The sequence below is a fragment of the Diospyros lotus genome, chromosome 15 (assembly GCF_014633365.1).
Source record: "Diospyros lotus cultivar Yz01 chromosome 15, ASM1463336v1, whole genome shotgun sequence".
Classification (NCBI taxonomy): Eukaryota; Viridiplantae; Streptophyta; class Magnoliopsida; order Ericales; family Ebenaceae; genus Diospyros; species Diospyros lotus.
In genome coordinates, this window is record NC_068352.1 from 11,896,482 (window position 1) to 11,919,544 (window position 23,063).

At 43.3% G+C, this 23,063-nt stretch overlaps 1 long non-coding RNA gene across 1 annotated transcript; it reads right to left on the minus strand.

Annotated features, from left to right (window-relative positions):
* Positions 1 to 6,197: 6,197 nt before the first annotated feature.
* LOC127791529 (uncharacterized) lies at positions 6,198 to 21,501 on the minus strand. Its single transcript, XR_008020964.1, has 3 exons — positions 20,558 to 21,501; positions 20,280 to 20,364; positions 6,198 to 8,497 (listed from the first exon to the last, which is right to left on the minus strand). It is a non-coding gene; the product is annotated as an uncharacterized LOC127791529 (long non-coding RNA).
* Between the last annotated feature and the right edge of the window lie 1,562 nt (positions 21,502 to 23,063).

The following is a 23,063-nucleotide window of genomic DNA, read 5'->3' on the forward strand; positions in this document are numbered from 1 at the left end:
CATTGTTTGAGTAACCAGGTACGAATTTGGAGGACCAAATTCTTTTAAGGAGGGGAGAAATTGTAACGACCCATTAGAGGGCCCAGTATTTATTCAGGAATTATTTAATTAATTATTGAAGCATTGATTAAGAGATTTTGCCAATTAATTATTTAATATGGCAATTTAGAGATTTTGAAGGAAAAGAATAGCATTTATTTCTTTTTAATGTTTGAATTAAAAGGAATTTGCCAAGGTGGCAATTTAGATTTTTAATTGAGAGAATAGTATTTAAATAGCATTTAAATGGCATTTATTTTGTGGAAATTAAATGCAAGGGCATGAAGGTAATTTTGGAGTTTTATTATTATTTGAGAGTTTTAATAATATTTTTTTGTATTATTATTAATGAAGTGAGACTATGTATTTAAAGAAGAATGAGAATCCATGTATGAGATGGATTTGGATTAAGAGTCTCCTAGTCCCAATAGGAGAAGGTTTTGAGAGTCTCCAAGTTCAATTGGGAGAGGGTTTCCAAGTTATAAAAGGAAAGAGATTTAGGACTTTATGTCTATATATAGAGCCCATTAGCTTAGCTTTTCTTCATGCCATGTGAAGAACCAAGAGGCCAAGAGATAACAAAGGCTTGCTAGAGTCTTCAGGATCGCTCCAGGGTTCGATCAGAGAGTTCTATCAGGCAAGTATTCTTCCTGTAATCCCTTCCATTACAGGTTTATATCAGTTTTTCAGATTATTCCAGTTCTTCATTGAGTTCTTAGATTTTATATCAGTAAGCAGAGACGTATATATAAATATATATGCGTATAACAGTGAAGTTATGAGCAAGTTTCATTAATCCTTATCCATTTTGGATTGCAAGTTCCATTAATCCTTATCCATTTTTGTAATACCCGGTGTAACCGGTGTTAAGAAAATAGGAAAGGAAGTAAGTATACTTCCAAAAATGCCCTTGAGGAAGTGATGATCCTTGAGATTAAGAATGCCCATGAGAAGGGTATTTCGGTAATTTGGATAGAGAAATCCAATAAAGGGTATTTTGATAAATTAAAAATAATTCCTATGTGGAATTAGGTGTATAAGTGAATAAAAATCCCAATTTGGTATTTATGAGGAGATATGTGGGATTAATAAATTCACAAATAGTATTTGGGAATTTTGGAGTGATTCTATGAGGGAAATTAATTTTGGAAATAGGGAAAATGGTGGATATTAAATTATTTGAGGAGAATAATTATATTTTCCCTAAGTTGGTGAATTAATGTGGTAATGCCACATGGATGTCCAAGATAAAGAATTGAAGCCAAGTTAGTATCTTAGAGTGACACTTGGCATAATCTTGGAAATTAGAGAGAAATATATATATTAGAAATGTGGGAGCATATATATATATGTGTGGATTTATGAGTTGGAGAATGATTAAATTAAATGCAAAAAAGAAATGATAATTTGTCTTTCAAGCATTTAATGAGAGGCATGATTATTTGGATTAAAGGAAAATCCAAAAGAAAATGGTAAATGGTCACCATTAATGCCTTGGAAAATATGAGAATTAAATAAATCAAATGGAAAATGGGAAAATGGTCACCCATTAATGCTTGGAAAATGGTGGGATTTATTTAAATGGAAAATGAGGGATTTATGTCTCTCAAATGTGATGTTGTGAAAATGGTCTCAATTAAATAAATGAGAATTAAATGGGAAATTCAAGATCTAATGGATGAGATGTATTCTTGAAATAGAGAATAAATCCAATGGTGGGGATTTAAAGAGAAGAAATGGCATGGATTGCCATCCTATTAAAAGTGTGCTTTCTTTTAATGGTGGAGATTGATAGCATGCATATTTATACCATATTTTGGCATTTCACCTCATTCTTATTAGGCCATTTGAAGCAATTTTTGCTGATATTTCATTGTTTCTATTTTATTATGCTTCAAATTGTCCTTACACTATTTTCTATCTTACCTCTACTCTATGGATCCAGGCTTTAGGGAATATTGGATGAACTAAAGGAGCTTGGGCCTACTAAAGGAGCTTTGGATCAACTAAAGGAGCAGACTTGGGCTCACTTGTTTTCTGTTGGGCTAGGCCCAACCCTAGCCTCCCTAGCCTTTCCTTTCTTGGCCATGTATTTAAGGCCTCTTAGCATTAATTTTCAGAGGATGATATAGGAAGAGAGGAGAAAATAGAGAGGATTCTACCCGTTTTTGTCATTGTAGCATTTTTCTGTTTTCTACATGTTTTGTTCCATTCTGTTTTCCTTGCTGTAATGATAGGCTAGAACATTTGGTAACCGGTTGTGTGTCTTGAATCCATGTGGAATTTGAGTCCCGGATGAGCTACAAGAATCTGGTTTGTTATTTGTTTCTTATTCATTTCTATTTGGTTTAGTTTGAGCAGATTTGTGAATGCATGGAGTTCATGGCAGGTTTGTGTGAACTTGCATGGTTTCACTTTCTGTTAGATGCTTAAGAGAACAGAATGTTATAGCCGGTTGGTATAACATCTCGGAAATGAATATTGTGTGCTTGAACGGTTGTTCTTGCATAGGTCCGGATAGGTTGAATAGAGAGTGAATGGTTGCATTTTGTTTGCAAGAGATTTCTGCATTCATTTTGTTATTTCCAATCATTCTAATCCTTGGACGGTTGTTGGGGATGCTTGAGTTTGTTTTCCGGAGATCAAAGCATCTAGCAAACCAAGATATATAGAGTGGACAAGGAAGATTTCACATAGGAGACAAATACACAGCCGGTTGCACTCCTCTTATTGATTTTTCATCCATCTTCATCTTTCTGTTTTGCCAATTAGTTTTCTGTCAAAACCCCCCCCCCCAAACAAACTGTTATTGGTTATGTTGGTTCTCCTTTGTTGGTAGAAGAAAGTGAGGCTCCTTGTGAGAGATGACCTAGGGTGCACTTTGCTGCAAACTAGAGAAGAGATGCAAACATAGATCTCTATTTCTGGAGTGGTTCGATAGCCGACCAGAGATGAAGTCTTGTAAAGGCAAAGGTGATCCAATGGTGGATTTCAAGCAAGACTTAAGGCCATGGATTGTGTTAGTTTGGAGGGTGAGGATTTGTTCTCACCAAAAGAATGGCTAGGATGCATTCTTGAATTTGAAAAATGCTAGTATAAAAGGGGAAGTGTAGGAGACTTGTCTCCCTTTTGGCCATTTGTAGAAATGAAGAAGGAAGAAAGAAGAGAGATAGAAGAAAGTCTCTCATGGAGGAAGGAAATGGAGAAGAAAAGAAGAAGAAGTTAAGGTAAGCCTTATTCTTTCTTTTCTCCATTTTAGTATGCTTGTATGCAAAATAAAATTCTTTTGGAATGCCATCTTAGATGGAAGAAATTGAAGATGGAAGCTCTCTTGAAATGGAGATTTAATATTCAAGAAGAGGTAAGGGTTGGCCCCATGGGAGGGTGGCCTTGCAATGAGTTTTAAATATGTTTCATAAATGTATATGTTGCATTTGGCATGTTCTTTTATGTTCATGAGACTTATGGCCATAGGTTAGTTTGAGAACATTGATGAAATGGTGGGTTGATGCCTCTAACCTTGGAGGGTTGTGAGGGCAAAGAAACCTAGCCACACTTGCATGCATTTGGCATCATATAACTTGTTATGTTCATATTTATTTGGCATTGCACCCTTATTGAGCTTAATAGCTCATGAGGTTTTTATCCTCACATATAGGTTGTGAAAGCATGGAAAAATCAATACAAGGTAGAATGGCATGGGAAAGCATGGGAATGAAGACCCAAGAGCTTGCTATGGCTTATGGAAGCATTGTTGTTGTGTTGATTTAATTATTGTATTTGGTTGGTAATGGCTTTTCTTTAAGCCTAAAAATTATGGGATGTAATTTCTTTTGTTTGATGATGGCTTGTTAAAGCCCAAGAACATGTGTGTTTGTTATATCTTGGAATGTATGTTTCATTTAGAAGGTGGGTTATTGGATTATAGCTTATGGCATGAGGAAGCCTAAGTCTTGGTGAAATGTTATTTGGAAGGTTTGGAAGCATTAAGAGTGTGGTTTAAGCCTAAATTTTGGAGAAAAATAGGCTAATATTGATGATAAGTGAAGTTTATTTATTGATATAAATTCTGGAAGAAAATTTGGGGTTTTATAGCCCAAAGAAAAAAAAAAAGAAAAAGAAAAAGGGAGTGAAAGGGGGGCAGCTGCAGGCTGCTGGAGGCAGCAGCCTGCAGCCCCCGCGTGCGGGCAGGCGCGCGCGGGCGCGGCCAGGCGACGCGGCCAGCGCCTAGCGGGGCCCCAAGCGGGCCAGCGGGCCCCGCCGGCCAAATTTTTTAAAAAAATTGGAATTTTTGGGAGAAATTGGGGCATTTCTTAATTGAATTTGGGCCCCGGAGGAATTTTCAAAATAAATGGATTTTTCGGGTATTTAGGAGAAAATACCGAAAATTTGGAAAATTGAAAATGATGAGTTTTTCCTCCAAAAATTGGTGATCCATCAATGGATTGGTTCAAATGGTGATTTTTTTTTGGAGCCCGATAAAATTCTTCGATGAAAAAGAATTAACGAGAAAACGGTGATTGGGCGCCTAAAGGAGATTTTCCCTATAGCCAATGCAGTGTGGCTAAAGCCCATTTCCTCTAACGAATCCTGGGATTCAGCGAAGGGAAGGACGACCCTAGATCCCACCTAGGGCATTTCATCTTGAAACACGATCCACCATTCGCCTAAGGCCGGGCAGGTGGACAATTCGGGTGATTGTTCATGAGTAACACCCGTAAGTGGGAGCGGGGCGTTACAATTTTGGATTGCAAGTTCTAGTAATCCTTATCCATTTTGGATTACAAGTTCTATAAATCCTTATCCATTTTGGATTGCAAGTTCTATTAATCCTCATCCATTTTGGATTGCAAGTTCCAGTAATCCTCATCCATTTTGGATTACAAGTTCCAGTAATCCTTCTCCATTTTGGATTGCAAGTTCTAGTAATCCTTATCCATTTTGGATTTCAAGTTCTATAAATCCTTATCCATTTTGGATTGCAAGTTCTATTAATCCTCATCCATTTTGGATTGCAAGTTCCAGTAATCCTCATCCATTTTGGATTACAAGTTCCAGTAATCCTTCTCCATTTTGGATTGCAAGTTCCAGTAATCCTTATCCATTCTGGATTGTAAGTTCTATTAATCCTTATCCATTTTGGATTGCAAGTTCTATTAATCCTCATCAATTTTGGATTGCAAGTTCTATTAATCCTTATCCATTTTGGATTGCAAGTTCCATTAATCCTCATCCATTTTGGATTGCAAGTTCTATTAATCCTCATCCATTTTAGATTGTAAGTTCTATTAATCCTTATCCATTTTGGATTGCAAGTTCTATTACTCTAAGTTCTAATATCCAGATACCTTATATCGTATCCGGATGTATATAAAGTTCTTCGATCATGATATCCGGATGGTTTGTTTATACATCTGGAAAGGTCAAGATAATATCCAGATGTCTCGCCAGATATCTGGATGCCTCCCTCAAAAGTTGAATTTTTCATTTGAATAGTCCCCAGTTATATCCGAACGCATCAGTGAGATATCCAGATGACCAGAATCATATCCGGATGTCCTAGTTCATGTCCGAATAGCTTCTTCTTTGAATGTCAGTGTATCCGGATGAGCCTTCTTCATATCCAGATGTCTTTCTTCTTATCCTGATATCTTTTATGATATCCGGATGACTTTTCCAGAAATCCAATTTAGCTTCCAGTGAGTCCTAATTCAAGTTTAATTCAATCAATGTATTCAATACCTTCCAACATTGAATTCATAAGCCAGAACATGACAAGTTAATCATACCCATAGCATAAATCATAATTCATTGAATCTTTGTATTCCAATATATAGATGAAGATCATATCATATTCAGCATTATTTGATGAGATTATGTGCATACATTTTGGTATGAGCATTGAGCATGATTTTATATGGAGCACTACATATCGTGTGCCAGCATTTATGTGAGCATTGCATTGCATTATGCGCGCTAGGCGGCTTGTCCGCGGGGATCCCATCAGTTTCAGTTTCAGCTCAGTTTATGAGTTGCTCGCCTGGTGGCAACCAGGGGGCTAAGGGCTTTGCCCACAGTATGTGCTTACAGTTTTTATGTATGCAGGTTTCAGATCAGACAGGTATGTATTATCAGATTATGTGGGCCTATGAGCCAAAGTTGCATACCTGCATTTAGTTTACAGTTTATGTGCATTACATTTTTTATGAATGCAATCAGACAGTAATTATTCAGTACAAGTTCAGTAAGTTATTTATCAGTATCGATATTCTTCGATTCAGCTTCAGTATTCTTTCCAGCTTATTACTTGCTGAGCTTTTGTAGCTCACCTTGTACTCTTCACCCCTCCAGGTTCTAGTAGGGGAGTATCAGATGTGGGGCCTAGCAGTAGTGTTCAGTAGTGTGTGTACGTGGAGCCGCTCAAGATAAAAGATGTCTGGGAGTCTGTTGAGTTCTATAGAGTTTTCTTAGATTAGATCTTATTTTATATTTCAGTTGAGGGATTGTCCCTCAGTAAGAGTTTATGCATTTCAGTTTGTATTGACTAAGAGTTTTTATTCCAATTGATTGAGATGTTCAGTCATGGTATCAGATTTCAGATTATCAGTTAGTTTATTTTATTTTCCCCGTAGCACCTCTTCTCGGGCAGTTCTAGGAGAGGGGGTGTTACATAAATATAATAAAATTTTGACATTTTTGAGCATCAATCAATATCCTTTCTATTTTGTTGCATCAGGTTTGAACACGATAGCTTTCGTGCGTGGAAAATGGCTTGCATATCATATTCCTTCTACTTTGTCACACAACATCACATGGTTGGTGGCTTACATCTCATATTTCCTTCCTTTGAGCATATCCTGCCTATATATATATGCATCTCTGTGTTATATTTTGTGGTTAGTTGGTGGGACTGGAATTTGAACATGATGATTAGCAGCTTGTTCGTGGAACATCACGATGATCAGGGGGGAAATCCCATGCCCAGAGGTGGGGCCGTTCCTAGAGGTGAGGCGTGAGGGGTTGGACCATGATCACGTGCCCAGAGGTGGGGCTTAGCCTAGAGGTGAGGTTGAGATGTTCAACACGAGTGCTGCCAGGGATGCTAGTGACTTATGAAGGTTTTAAATTGACATGTTCTTTAGAGATTTGTACTTATTTCTCCATTTTTCCTGGCTTAATTGCTTAATGCTCTTGCATGCATGGTTTTTTTTCCTGTACCACTCACTTAGATGTAACAATCTAACTCGGGTGTTTCATACCCCTAGGATATTCAATGTTCCAGGTATATTAGACGTGCCAGGTGATCAAGGTTCCAGTTCGAGCAAGGGCAAAGAGGTGGTGCTCGGTTAGCTTTGGGTCTTGCAGCTAGCTCTGGATTTTATTCCATTATGTACCGTTGTAGTTCAAATTATGTATTGTAAATAACGGCTAGGATACTCGAGGTTGTAAGAGGTGTGTGTGTGAGTGTCCTACAGTTGTTGTACCTATAGTGACGTATTGTGTTTTTTTCTAGAGTATTGAAGGTCATATACAGTACTTGTGCCTGTGAAGGAAATCCGATGGAAACCCTTTTTATTAAGTTTAGTTAAGCTTGCAGGTTCGATCCAGCGCTTCTGTAAATTAAGGGTTTCCAATAATGCTCGAGGTTATTATTAGCATATAACGAATATTTTATTGCTTCGTTATGTATCTGAAAAGTGGGGCATTACAGTTGGTATCAAAGCATAAATATATGATTTGGGTTTAAACTTTGATTTGACTAACCTTGAGGTTGTCTTGATCTATGGTAGGAATGGATCTAACTTTGAGGATGAGGATTTGCTTTATTGTCACAAGAATAAGGATTTCTGAATATATGCTAGTGAAACCAAGCGTTATTGTAACGACCCGCTCCCACTTACGGGCGCCACCGGTAAATAATCGACCAGATTACTCACCCGACAACCACAACTGAAGGGTTGAACTATGTTTCAACAGGAAACGCCCTAGGTGGGAACTAGACTTCGTCCTTCCCTTCGCTCCACTCAGGAATCGGTCCCAACTCAAATAAGAAAATCCAGCGGACCAAGACTCGAAACCTGAGTGAGCTTCACCTCTCTTCAGCTCACCCCATAGCAAGCCAGAGGTGACCCAGGCACAAAGCTAGCATACAAACACTTCGCTGAGTATTGGGGATTTATGAGAACATACCTTACTGATCTTGACTCAGTCCGAAACTTGTCTTTACCAACTATGCCACATTCAACAAGTAATCTCACAATCATCTATCACACTATGATGATTACACAATTAAATACATTTAAGCTCAATAACACCGACATTTACTCATAAGGGAATACATACACAACGCCCACCTGGCTACATACAAGCAACAATAAAATACATAACTCGGGCAACACAGCTAGTTGCCACAACGGCCTCTCGGCGCCATCCCTGCTTGCATCCGGACTTGCATTATCTACACATGAGGTAAAACCTCATGAGTCATAAAGACTCAGTAAGGGTGCAATGCATGTACATATGAATATAATCATGTTTATGTATGCCAATGCATGCAAATGAGGCTAGGCTCATTGTAATACCCGGTATTACATAGTATTGTAAATAAATGAGTTTTGACTAGTTCGGCAGGGCCTCGGGTGGTCCGGGAAGGCCAAAAGTTAATTTCGAGTAATTTATTAACAAATTTGCCGAATTGGCGGCTGGGAGTGCCTCGGGACTAGGATGTCCAGGGAAAAGGGCAAGAGATTGATGAGCGTCTCGAGATGAGATTAATGGCGCTGAAAGCGGTCCGACCGGAAATAATTTTTGGAATAAACTCTGTATAAACCCGAGTGGGTGCCAATACCGAATAGTCGGAGGGGACCTCCTGGAAGCTGAGGAGACCCTAGGGGTGGTTCGGTTTTCTGAGTAATGCAACCCTTAAGTGTTTTCGGGTCGAATAAAGGTTCCGTGCAGGCGCAGGGACGAAGTAGGTATTCCCGAGTATCGGTCGGCTATTAATTTTTGATAAATCGAGACGTGGTGTGGCTTGATGATAATTTAATTAAGCCTTGGAGGGTCAAAGTGTTATTATTAAAAGTCCCAAGTGTAATTATAAAGATCTTCAAGAGCAATTATTAATTGCTTAAGTGAATTAATGAGATTTATGGGGGTTAATATGTAATATATATATTTATATATGTGTATATATATATCGTGTGTGAGTGCTGTGAGCATTCAAAATTCGAAATTAAAAACAGAGAGGGAGAAGAGAGATTGCGAGGGAACCGAGAGCCGAGTGCAAGAGATCGAGCGATTGAGAGAGATCGCGAGAGTGAGATTGAGAGAGAGCATGCGAGATCGAGAGAGAGAATTAGCGGGAGGTTGCTAGTCGGTTCCAGCAGTCGAAGCAACAGCGGCCATGGCCACTACAATGGAGGTCGAACAAGGTGAGCTTGGCGGCTGATGGTGGCCGCAAGTGACTGGTAGCTCGCGGGGAAGCAGCTAAGGCGTGCGGTGGCTCATGAGGCGGCCAGAAGCTCGGCATCCATGGCGGTTTCAGTGGCGTTGGTTGCAGTAGCATGGCTAGAACAGAGGCGGCCCTCGGTGGCGCTACGAGTGGGTTGCGATGGCAATGGAGGCAGCCGACGGTGGTCGGCATTGGCTTGAGCAGTGGGGGCCGGCAGTGTCACCAATGGAGGCCAAGGGCTGCAACGACGAAGCTGGACCAGTAGCGGCCATGGCAGCTCGCTGGTGCGGCTGCAGCAGCGGATGGTGGTTCGCGGTGGAGGCGCGACGGCCGAAGGCGCTGCGCGTGGTGGTGCTAGGGCGGCGACCGGCGTGGCCATGGACGACAGTTGGAGGAGCCGGCCGTGTGTAAGGAAGAAGAACAAGAAGCGCAGGGGCAAGCGCGGGAAGCCAACGAAGAAGAAGAACAGTGAAGAAGAGAAAAATAAAAAGAAAAATAGAAAAAAAAAATAAAAAGGAAAATTCTGGAAAAATAGGAAAAAGGACCAGAAAATGGGAGAAAAGTCTGGAAAGTAATTTGGGGCTCGATGAGCGTGCCAGAAGCTCAGAAATGGGATTTTGAGCACAAGGTGGTCTCCCATGAGGCATTGCCAGGTTGGGCATTTTTCGAATTTGTCCTCCAGATTGGTTAAGGTAATTAATTAATTTCTTTCGAGTTAATTTCCCTTATTTGATATACTGAATGGTGTAGTATTAATTGAATTGAACCCTCGGGTGGGGTTGTTTGGAAGTTTTTGACGGCTGGTGTATGCCGTGGTTTGTTGTTTGGGAATAGTGTTGATGGTGATTTTGCAATGTGTGGCGAAATCGAGGGCATTGGGTTAATGCCGAATGTTAATGGGTTGGGTTTTTGTGTGTTTGCCTCTAGGTTCGACCGGGAAGGCGGTAATCCTAGAAGAGCTCGGAGTTCGGGCTGGCGTTCTCGTCGAGGCAGAGATGAAGCTTCGAGCCAGGTAAGGGATGGCCCCATGTGGAGGTGGCTTTGCATGTCGGTAAATATGCTTGATAATGTTGTTATGTTGCATTGGCATGTACTGGTTATATCTTGTGTGATGCAATACCTAGTGGACCTATGGCTATATGGAGGACTAGTGTGGTAGGGGTTGATAGGTTGATGCCTCAATCCTTAGTGGGTTGTGAGGATGTGTGAGCCTAGCCTCATTTGCATGCATTGGCATACATAAACATGTTATATTCATATTTACATGCATTGCACCCTTACTGAGTCTTTATGACTCATAAGGTTTTACCTCGTGTTGTAGATGATGCAAGACCATATGCAAGCATGGATGGTGACGGGAGGCTGTTGTGGCAATTAGCTTGTTGCCTGAGATGTGTTGTTGTGTAACCTCCTATAATTTTTATATGTATTTATGTAATTGATTGTAAACGATGTTGAGCACTAGATGTATTTAATTGTTGAAATCATCGTAGTGTGATAATTGATTATGAGATCGTTCGTGGTACACGGCTTAGTTGGAAAAGCCAAGGTTCGGACCGAGTCAAGATCAGCAAGGTATGTCCTCATAAACCCCCAATACTCAGCGAAGTGTTTGTATGCTAGCCTTATGCCTGGGTCACTTCTGGCTTGCTATGGGGTGAGCTGAAGAGAGGTGAAGCTCACTTGGGTTTCGGGTCTTGGTCCGCTGGATTTTTCTTATTTGAGTTGGGACCGATTCCTGAGTGGAGCGAAGGGAAGGACGAAGCCTAGTTCCCACCTAGGGCGTTTCCTGTTGAAACATAGTCCAACCCTTCAGTGGTGGTTGTCGGGTGAGTAATCCGGTCGATTATTTACTGGTGGCGCCCGTAAGTGGGAGCGGGTCGTTACAGTTGGTATCAGAGCATGGCTAGCTGTATGAGTGGGGAAGGCTAGTGTGCTTAAGTGTTAAGTATGGTCGGTTAAGTGATTAATGTGAGAAATTGCTAGAGTTTTGGAATAGAGGATGTCTGGCATGATGTGAATGCAAGTTAAAATGTCTTAGCTGCTGAGTTGGGGTCGAGAACAATCGATTTGAAATCTTGAGATTTCAATGTAAGGTTGGTCCGATAACCTTGAAAGTTGGACATATGGACCGAGGACCCTAAGGGATTGGGTCAAGTCATTGAGGCCTGCAATGGCATGTTTGGATATTCCTGTTCTTGGGATAAGAAAATATCCTGGATTGAGATGATATACCTGTGAAAGGTATACAAGTTGAGCAAAGAAGAACCGAAAACCCAAGTGTGGGTGTCGGTGTTAGGAAACCCTAAATATTGGAATTTGGGTATATGGTATGTGCTAAGGATGAGGACTCCTTGAGATTGAAGTGTTGAGGCTCGTGTGGGGATGTGAAGCCGAAACATGACTAGTCCGGGAGGGGATTAGTGGAGCGTCCCTATGTCAGGGATTTGCAGAGCATGTTCGAGGGAATAGAGTTGTCCCTTGGAAGTGGTGCAGTAAGGCATGCACGCTTGAGATAAAATGAGCTAAAGTGGGTGTTAGCTCGAGGCTCAAGGAAAAGACTTGATATCAAGCAATGTGACAAACTACTGGGAATAAGGTTGCTTGCAGTAAGGCTCTGTGGGGAGTATGCATGTAATGCATCAGTATGTCATGGCTAGTGAAGGCATGATGTAAGCAAAATTCGAAAGGACTCTGAGGAGAGTCGGGATGCTAGATAAATGAGGTGCGATGTGATCATATTGCTATGATGATCTCAGAGGGGATGTGCCTAGTGTATGAGTGGGCCGTAGTTGGCTTCTTGATTAGACGAGGTCTATCCTTGGGAATGATAGGCGTGTGGCAAGTGGACCCCAGCGAGTGTTTACATGAGATGAAAGTCCCAAGTGAGTCGATCTGGAATCCAGGGAAATCCAGATTGGGGATTAAAGAGTTGGTCATGTGTTGATATGCGCGTGAGAGCCATTGGATTAGAAGTCCTAGTTATGAAGGGCCAAGTGATCGTTCATGGGATCGATGGATGAGGGGCCAATCAAAACTCTCATTATGACACTTGGGGTCTAGTGGAACGCCTAAGGTCGGGAGATGAGAGGTGAATAGACCCTCATTATGAAACTTGGAGTCGTGATGACGCCTAAGGTCTTGAGACCCTTGATGGGAGACGCGGAGGTCACCCAACGAAGGGTATGAGCGGTGTGTGGCCCGAGGGCGATGAGTTTGTGGCAACAGGACATCCATAAGCAATGCGCGCAATGGAAATGCCAACTTCGGATGCCAAGTGGGCAGGGGCATGGTGAGCAATGCAGAGGCCCCGAATTTTAAATTCCAAGTTTTGGAAGCCTATGCGAGGCGTGCTGGAAGGCCAGGCTGGGCGTCGTGACTAAACACACTATGGGTGTGCAAGAAGAGACGGGAGGTCTCGATTTACCTGGAAGGTAATGGTAGGTGCTCGATGGTTATGGGTACCTGAGCTTGAGATGGGCTCAGCATGTTGGTTGTGGTTTGAGAGTCCCTTAAGCGGTAGAGATGCAGAGTCCCGAGGAGCGGGGCTCATGGTACGAGCTTGAGGTTGTTAAGGTGAGGATAACCAAGTGAGATGGCTTGGGTAAGATGGTGGCGGAACCATCGTAGCTCGGGGGGCTTTAAATAGCTTTGATGTTATGGGTGCAAGGCTCGGTGTGACGGATCTGATGCTATGGACCGTGTGGTAGAGGACTGATGAGTTGGCTCGCGTTGAGGGTAAGTAGCCCATGGGCCTAAGCAATTTAGTGAACTGCAGGTGACGATCAGATGCCGAAAACCTAGAGTAGCACCTTATGAGAGTTAGTCAGGTGAGATTAATAGTCTCCTACAAGGGATAGGACTTCTAGAGTAGTCCTAGGGAGAAATCGTGGAACGCGAAAACGTTCTAATGGTTCGGTTGCAGAGTAAGAAGCTTGGTAGGGCGAAGCTACGAGTGCGACGCAAATCAGTAATGGGCCTGAGCCATGCTGTTGGAAACTGTTGTTGGGCCAGTGTATGGGAGCAACACGGTAATGATGATTAGGTGTTGGCTCTCCGAAGCACAGGGTAACACGATGGGGAACCAGTGTTGGGCCAGTGTATGGGAGTGACACGGTAATGATGACCAGGTGTTGGCTCGCCTAAAGCACAGGGCAACACAGTGATTATGCAGATGGTCAGGGGCTAAAGATTTGTGAAATGCGGTAGGGTGACGAAAGTTGTGGCCAATTCCACAACTCAACTGCTAGTAATAAGAGTTGTTAGGGTGTTGCACCCAAGTGGGGTTTAAACCCTTTATCTCGTTAAAGTAGTGTCAAGGCGATTTAGCGAATGTTTGGGTGTTGTAGCACTTCGAGATGTTTGAGAAAGAAACCCGGGGAAAAGAAACGGGTCTAGCGTGGGAATAACGCTACAATTGATGTCTACGGTTGACGGGTCTAATGCTAAGGACCACTGGATATAGACGGTTAGTTCACGGGAGGGACTGCAGCCCTCTATGTGGAGTAACCTGTCTGCCGTGGAGACGATTAGACGTGAAGACCTGGGATATGCTATAGGTTATGTCTGGGCCAGACCTAAATTTCTGTGAGGGTTGAAAAAAAAAAAAAAAAAAAAAAATCATCGTAGTGCCTTTTGTTGTCTTGGCAGCATGAAGGTTTGTGAATAGATTGAGTGATATCTTGTGGTGTGAAAACAAGACATGTGGCGATGCTCCTTATTAAAGGATGCTAACGCAGTTGTGGTTGAATTTGATCAAAGTTGATCGAATAAATTGAGATGATGGACCCTGTGTGACCTTGCGGTGATGCAAGAAGATGGGTCAATTGGTGGAGTCGATAAATGACTCTAGGATGTTACGTAAGTGTCGTGAAGGGCGAGACTTACGAGTTAGAAGCCAACCATGAAATGTGAATGTTGAAGCGTGCAAAGGTTTCAAGTATGGGGATCTCTAATCCTGTGATGTGAGTTGTGGTAGGTTGAACGTGTGGCTGAGGCACGGTTTGAAATTTGTGAAGGCTTGCAATTGCATGGTCTAGTATTAGTCCTAATGTGTCGATGCAAAATTGAGGAAGTATCTTCATGTGGCACTGGATGGGTTTCCAGTTGTTGACACAGGATTAGTTGCCAGGTGGTAGCACCTGATGGCAATGGTGAGAGCGTGAGGCTCGAGGACTGTGAAGTAAAGCCTTATTGGGTGCCGTGTATGCCTCTAGTATAAAGGTTCAGCGGGTCCTAGTGGTTAGACCAGGCGAATTTTGAGAAAGAGATCCAAGGGGATAAAAGATGGTTGGTCAAGGCAAAGTTGTGCCGCTTGAAGGAGTGCTACTTCGTAACGAGAGTTATAAATGGTGGAATTGAAATGTGTCCTGGGTAGAACGTGAGAGGTTCTCCCTAAAAAGGTCGAGCATAGGGCAACAACATTAAATGGACCTCCTAAGGCACTACCACTCTAACAGGATGCATCACCCAGGGAAAACTAGCGTGATGGCAAGTGCCTGAGTAGGAATGTGAGTCCTACGGCATCTAGTGGAAGTGTGAGTTCCACAGGAGTAGCAAGGGTGATTTCCAATGGGTGGAGTTAAATCAAAAATCATAGTCGATGAGTGCAAGAGTAGTGCCTGGAGAAAAGTTGTGTTGGTTATGAGCCGGGCGATCCGGTTAAAGCTAATCGAGTTGATTAGAGGGAAGGTGAAGGCAAATTTAAGATGTCGTCAATGGGTGATGAGAGCTCGAAGGAAGATCTTAGGGGACGAGATTGGTTCCCAGGAATGATGTGGAGGTGATGAAATCACTTGGAAGCTGTGAGTAATACAGCTAGAGGGATGCCTTGGAGTTTGGGCAATTAATGAGATTTAACCTCGTGGCTAAAGGTTAACGATTGTGAAAGGAAATCAGCTAGTGGAGCCGATTGGTGACTAGCTGAGGGTAGCTGATGGTGACCAAAGGCGCCAATTGGTGATAGCAGTAGCGGCGAGCGGTGGCTAGCCATGGCCGTGTTGTGACGTGAGAGTAGTTGGTCAGTAGCGTTGGTGGATCTGGAGTCGCGGTTGCGGCTGGATGTGGCGCTAAGCGATGGCAAGAGATCGTCTTAGCTGATGATGATGGCGTTAAGGTTAATGTGGACGCTCACTGAGTGATATGAGCTGGTTGTAGCAAAAGTTATAAGAAACCTGGGAGAAGCCAAAGTTTCTCAGGGAATAAGCTAGCCACTATAAGTATAGCAAAGTGATTTGTGGAAAATGGCCTAAGGGTGGGGTCGTGTTTGTTGTGATGACCAGTAAGATTCAAGGAGCAGCGAGTCTTTTGAGATGACGTGGTGGTGTCATTGTCGCTGTCAGAGAATTCATTGTTGTCATGGTGTTGTCCCTGCCGAGTAGGACAAAGGGAACCATTATCCATGGTTTAAATCAGGTGTTTATCGTGAATTGGGAAAGAACCTGATTTTGGGATTGCCGAAAGGTTCCATGCTTCAAGAGTAAGAGGCTTTGTTGAGAAATGTGAGATTTAAAAAGTCCTAACGAAATTGAAGCTGGGCGAGTAAATTTGGCTAGAAGACCGCTACAAGAGTAGGGGTGTTACCGTGTTAGCTTGTTGTGGTGCGGACCAAAGGCACGAGTCATCCTACAAGTGCAATGCTATAAGTGATTGTGCAGATGGTAATAAGCCAATCACTTGTGCCACGCACCGTGGGTGATGACGAGGGCTGATTAATGGTTCCGCGACCTTAAGCGCAATGGTAGGATCCTTGACTCGCGGTAGGGTTTAATAGCCAAGATAAGGCCTAGCATGGGGCATGATTGTGAAAGCCGAATTGGATGAAGTATTGAAGAGGGGTTGCTCAGTGAAGAGTTCCCTTGTATGGGTAAGAGACCTCTACTAGCGTGCGATATCGGCTAGTAAGTATCCTTGTGTCCTTAATGCGAAGAACTCCTGGTTGGGAGATGGTCGTGGCCCGAGCATGATTAAGCTCGAGGTGAGATTGTAATAGTGCGTGCATCGCCAGGCTCGAGTTGGACTCGGGTAATGCACGTATGGTTGAAACGTGAACTTACCTGACATGGTGTTAGGTATATCGATTTTGCGTAATCGTATCGATAAATGAGAGTCGGCTGGTCAAGGTAGTAGACCATGTATGAAATGGTCGAAATTGGCAGGGTGGGCCAAATGGGTGCTTCCCATGTAGCGCTAGCATGGTTAGTTGATCGGTAATGAGAGGTTGCCATGAGGATCGACTCAAACTCTGCATGCTTGTAATAAATGGCGGTGTGCCATGATAAATGGGTGTCTGAGTGTCTTGTGGGCACTAAAAGAAACATTGTGGCTGATGATCAGTGCTAAGACGTTGCTGGTTGGACCAGCGTAAAATCGTGGCCATGTGTGATTGGTAGTGGGAAACGTTACCGTGTGTGATCGGCGTAAAATCGTGGTAGACTGATCAGTAATGCAATGTTAGTGAGAGTTGTTTCGGTTGATGTGGAAAAGGGGAAATGGGAAATAAACCTACAAAGCGATGCTTCGAGGCAGAGAAAGTTCATCTGGAGATGAATGTCGTTGCAGTAAACATGACCAGCGACCAGTGGTGCGGTTTGGCCAGAGGCCAAAGCGGTGTTTGGTTGATAAATGTCCTCGAGAAGTGGAGGACCAAATGCCTAAGTGAAATTTTGAGGTGAGAATGACCCGAGATAAAGGCCGAGAAATGGTTCGGTTACGAGATTCTCGAGCAGGGGATTCGGAGAGTAGCCGGAGAATGTGATTATCTTGGGTAAGAAATTTAGGTAAAGTAAATTTCGAGGACGAAATTCTTTAAGGAGGGTGGAATGTAATACTCGGTATTACATAGTATTGTAAATAAATGAGTTTTGACTAGTTCGGCAGGGCCTCGGGTGGTCCGGGAAAGCCAAAAGTTAATTTCGAGTAATTTATTAACAAATTTGCCGAATTGGCGGCTGGGAGTGCCTCGGGACTAGGATGTCCAGGGAAAAGGGCAAGAGATTGATGAGCGTCTCGAGATGAGATTAATGGCGCTGAAAGCGGTCCGACCGGAAATAATTTTTGGAATAAACTCTGTATAAACCCGAGTGGGTGCCAATACCGAATAGTCGGAGGGGACCTCCTGGAAGCTGAGGAGACCCTAGGAGTGGTTCGGTTTTCTGAGTAATGCAACCCTTAAGTGTTTTCGGGTCGAATAAAGGTTCCGTGCAGGCGCAGGGACGAAGTAGGTATTCCCGAGTATCGGTCGGCTATTAATTTTTGATAAATCGAGACGTGGTGTGGCTTGATGATAATTTAATTAAGCCTTGGAGGGTCAAAGTGTTATTATTAAAAGTCCCAAGTGTAATTATAAAGATCTTCAAGAGCAATTATTAATTACTTAAGTGAATTAATGAGATTTATGGGGGTTAATATGTAATATATATATTTATATATGTGTATATATATATATATATCGTGTGTGAGTGCTGTGAGCATTCAAAATTCGAAATTAAAAACAGAGAGGGAGAAGAGAGATTGCGAGGGAACCGAGAGCCGAGTGCAAGAGATCGAGCGATTGAGAGAGATCGCGAGAGTGAGATTGAGAGAGAGCATGCGAGATCGAGAGAGAGAATTAGCGGGAGGTTGCTGGTCGGTTCTAGCAGTCGAAGCAACAGCGGCCATGGCCACTACAATGGAGGTCGAACAAGGTGAGCTTGGCGGCTGATGGTGGCCGCAAGTGGCTGGTAGCTCGCGGGGAAGCAGCTAAGGCGTGCGGTGGCTCATGAGGCGGCCAGAAGCTCGGCATCCATGGCGGTTTCAGTGGCGCTGGTTGCAGTAGCATGGCTGGAACAGAGGCGGCCCTCGGTGGCGCTACGAGTGGGTTGCGATGGCAATGGAGGCAGCCGACGGTGGTCGGCATTGGCTTGAGCAGTAGGGGCCGGCAGTGTCACCAATGGAGGCCAAGGGCTGCAACGACGAAGCTGGACCAGTAGAGGCCATGGCAGCTCGCTGGTGCGGCTGCAGCAGCGGGTGGTGGTTCGCGGTGGAGGCGCGACGGCCGAAGGCGCTGCGCGTGGTGGTGCTAGGGCGGCGACCGGCGTGGCCATGGACGACGGTTGGAGGAGCCGGCCGTGTGTAAGGAAGAAGAACAAGAAGCGCAGGGGCAAGCGCGGGAAGCCAACGAAGAAGAAGAACAGTGAAGAAGAGAAAAATAAAAAGAAAAATAGAAAAAAAAAATAAAAAGGAAAATTCTGGAAAAATAGGAAAAAGGACCAGAAAATGGGAGAAAAGTCTGGAAAGTAATTTGGGGCTCGATGAGCGTGCCAGAAGCTCAGAAATGGGATTTTGAGCACAAGGTGGTCTCCCATGAGGCATTGCCAGGTTGGGCATTTTTCGAATTTGTCCTCCAGATTGGTTAAGGTAATTAATTAATTTCTTTCGAGTTAATTTCCCTTATTTGATATACTGAATGGTGTAGTATTAATTGAATTGAACCCTCGGGTGGGGTTGTTTGGAAGTTTTTGACGGCTGGTGTATGCCGTGGTTTGTTGTTTGGGAATAGTGTTGATGGTGATTTTGCAATGTGTGGCGAAATCGAGGGCATTGGGTTAATGCCGAATGTTAATGGGTTGGGTTTTTGTGTGTTTGCCTCTAGGTTCGACCGGGAAGGCGGTAATCCTAGAAGAGCTCGGAGTTCGGGCTGGCGTTCTCGCCGAGGCAGAGATGAAACTTCGAGCCAGGTAAGGGATGGCCCCATGTGGAGGTGGCTTTGCATGTCGGTAAATATGCTTGATAATGTTGTTATGTTGCATTGGCAGGTACTGGTTATATCTTGTGTGATGCAAGACCTAGTGGACCTATGGCCATATGGAGGACTAGTGTGGTAGGGGTTGATAGGTTGATGCCTCAATCCTTAGTGGGTTGTGAGGATGTGTGAGCCTAGCCTCATTTGCATGCATTGACATACAGAAACATGTTATATTCATATTTACATGCATTGCACCCTTACTGAGTCTTTATGACTCATAAGGTTTTACCTCGTGTTGTAGATGATGCAAGACCATATGCAAGCATGGATGGTGACGGGAGGCTGTTGTGGCAATTAGCTTGTTGCCTGAGATGTGTTGTCGTGTAACCTCCTATAATTTTTATATGTATTCATGTAATTGAATGTAAACGATGTTGAGCATTAGATGTATTTAATTGTTGAAATCATCGTAGTGTGATAATTGATTATGAGATCGTTCGTGGTACACGACTTAGTTGGAAAAGCCAAGGTTTGGACCGAGTCAAGATCAGCAAGGTATGTCCTCATAAACCCCCAATACTCAGCGAAGTGTTTGTATGCTAGCCTTGTGCCTGGGTCACTTCTGGCTTGCTATGGGGTGAGCTGAAGAGAGGTGAAGCTCACTTGGGTTTCGGGTCTTGGTCCGCTGGATTTTTCTTATTTGAGTTGGGACCGATTCCTGAGTGGAGCGAAGGGAAGGACGAAGCCTAGTTCCCACCTAGGGCGTTTCCTGTTGAAACATAGTCCAACCCTTCAGTGGTGGTTGTCAGGTGAGTAATCCGGTCGATTATTTACCGGTGGCGCCCGTAAGTGGGAGCGGGTCGTTACACTCATACATCCTCACAACCCACTAAGGTTTGAGGCATCAACCTATTAGCCCCCCACCACTAGTCCTCCATATGGCCACAGGTCTACTAGTTCTTGCATCACACAAGATATAACCACTACATGCCAATGCAACATAAAAACATTATCAAACACATTTACCAACTTGCAAGGCCACCTCCACATGGGACCATCCCTTACCTGGCTCGAAGCCTCATCTCTGCCTTGGCCTGAATTCCAGCCCGAACCTCTAGTTCCTCTAGGATCACCGCCTCCCCGGTCAAACCTAGATGCAAACACACAAAACCCCAACTCCATTAACATCCGGCATTTAACCAATGCCCTCAACTACGTCGCACATCGCCAAAGTCATCCATCAATAAGATTTCAAATAACCCCAACACAAGGTTTAATCCAATAATTAATTATTCTACATTAACTCGCTTAATGTAAATAATTGGGAAGAAATATTAATTTACCTCGGACAATTTGGAAACGAAAATCGGCCAACCGCCCACACCGGCATTGCCTCTCGAGCTGCCACTTGCGCTCAAAATCCCATTCTCAAGCTTCCAGTATGCTCCACGGGTCTCGAAATAATTTCTAGAACTTTTCTGGATTTTTCTGGAATTTTTCTCCTATTTTTTTTCCTTTTTCCCAGATTTTCTTTATTTCTATATTTTTTTATTTTCTTTTTCTCCTCACTATTCATCGTCTTCTTCATTTCTTCACTCCCGTGGCTGCTCCCTCTTCCCTCGATCTTCTTCTTCCTCACAATGCACAGCCACTCTCACGCGGCCGCATCACCGGCCTCTACCAGTCACTCCTGCTGCCGGCTCCGCCACCAACAGCCACTACCAATCGCACCACGCCGCCTAGGACCGCCGCGAACCAGCTGCCAGCTCCGGCCTCCCTTGCGTGCAATGCTGCCATGGCCGAGTCGCTGCTCCAGGCCACCACTGCCGCTGCTTCACTCGTCGCTGGCCACCGCCTCAGACATTGCTTGCTCGACTTCCACCAGCAGCTTCTGCCTCAGCCTCCATTGCCACACCCCAAGCTCTAGCACCGCAGCCATGGCCGCTCGGCCTTGCTCCACCTCCAGCTGCTGCAAAACCGGCCAACGCCGGCCTTCTCCCTCTCTTAATCTCCCTTTCTCGTGCACGCTCTCTGCCTGATTCCCTCTCTCTCGGTAATGCTCTATTTTCTCTCCCTCGCGAAGGCTTTCGGCCACTGCATAGCAGCGAAAGGCTGCTACCGCCATAGCCAATATCGGCCATCAAGCTCTTCATTTCTCTCCCACAAGCTCTTTCTCGTGCAGTGCCTCGGTTAAGCTCCCTCGGCCCAACTCTCTCTCAATCTCATCTCTGATCTCACTCTCCTTGCTCTCCCTCTCCCACTCTCTATTCAGCCATTTCAAATGGCAGAGGGACGCATGAAGCTTCAAGGAAGCTTCCTCACACCTGCCACTTTATATATATATATATATGAGTAATTTACACATTAATCCCTCAATTCTCATTATTTGCACTTGAGAACCCCTAATTCCACTTAGAAATTTTTAATAATGACATTTGGGCCCTCCAAGCCTAATTTAATTATCAATAACCCACACAAATTCTTTATTCTTTAAAAATTAATAATCGGCATCTACTTGAGAATCTTGATTTCATCCCTACGCCTGCACGGGACCTTTATTCGACCTGAACACACTTAAGGGTTGCCTTACTCAGAAAACCGAACCACCCCTAGGGTCCCCTTAGCTTCCAAGAGGTTCCCTCCGCCTATTCGGTATTGGCACCCACTCGGGCTTATACAGAATTTATTCCAAAAATTATTCCCGATCAGATCGCTTTCAGCGTCATTAATCTCATCTCGAGACGCTCATCAATCTCTTACCATCTTCCCTAGACATCCAAGTCCCGAGGCACTCCCAGCCGTCAATTCGGCAATTTTATTAATTAATTACTCAAAATTGACTTTTGGCCTTCCCGGACCACCCGAGGTCCTGCCAAATAAAAAAAAATCTATTTATTTTCAATACCATGTAATACTGGGTATTACAGTTATGTACAAATGAGGATACACTAGTGACACGAGATGTCATTTGATGTTTATTACTAACCTGTGAGATTCCTTGATAACTGGGTGGAACTTGGTATAAATAAGTATGCAATATGGTGATATGTACTTGATGACATTAACCTTTGGGGTTCTTTGATGCCAAGACCGATTGTATAGCTACTTTGTGAATCGTAAAGGATAAAATAGTGAATACAAGATGTTTATGATATATATTTTTGGTTACAAATAATTGGACTTCTTGGTGACAAGATAGGTCATAGAGCAATTCGAGAGGTGTAAATGATTATCACCTAAATCCAATGAGTAAGTGGGTTGAGATGGAGAAAAGTATTTGTTGAATCCTCTGCTATAGTAATCCATTGGATTGCTAGGAAATATTTTGACATGGTTGTTGGAATCCTTTACATAATCAATTTAAACTTGAAGATTTGAGGTTTAGAAGACTAACAGGATTTCTAGAAACTCGAATTTTTGTAACACGATAGTGATATGATGTAACGCCCCGAAAATCCCAGGATCGGTTCTAACGCATTAGTTTCAAAATTTAAAAATAGGAGGCGTTAATTAAGTCGTTAATGTTTTTCCCACTTCCTTATGCATTTAAATGTCTTAAATTTTTCCCAGATTTGGAATAGAAGATTAAAACAAAGGTAGGTTAATACGAGAATTTAGCTTGAAACCCTCAAGTGAGTCACCATAGTTTTGTACCTTGATACTTCTATAACCTTGTGGTTCCAATTATTTACTCTAGTTTAGTCAATAGGAAATTGACGTGCAATGGGTAACCACATAGCTGTTCATCGGTTATAGCATTGTAATACCTGAAATTATTAGAAAATGGAAGATAGAGATAATTCAAAAATAATTGTGAAGTTTGAGAATTTTTGGGCTTAAAGAGAGCCC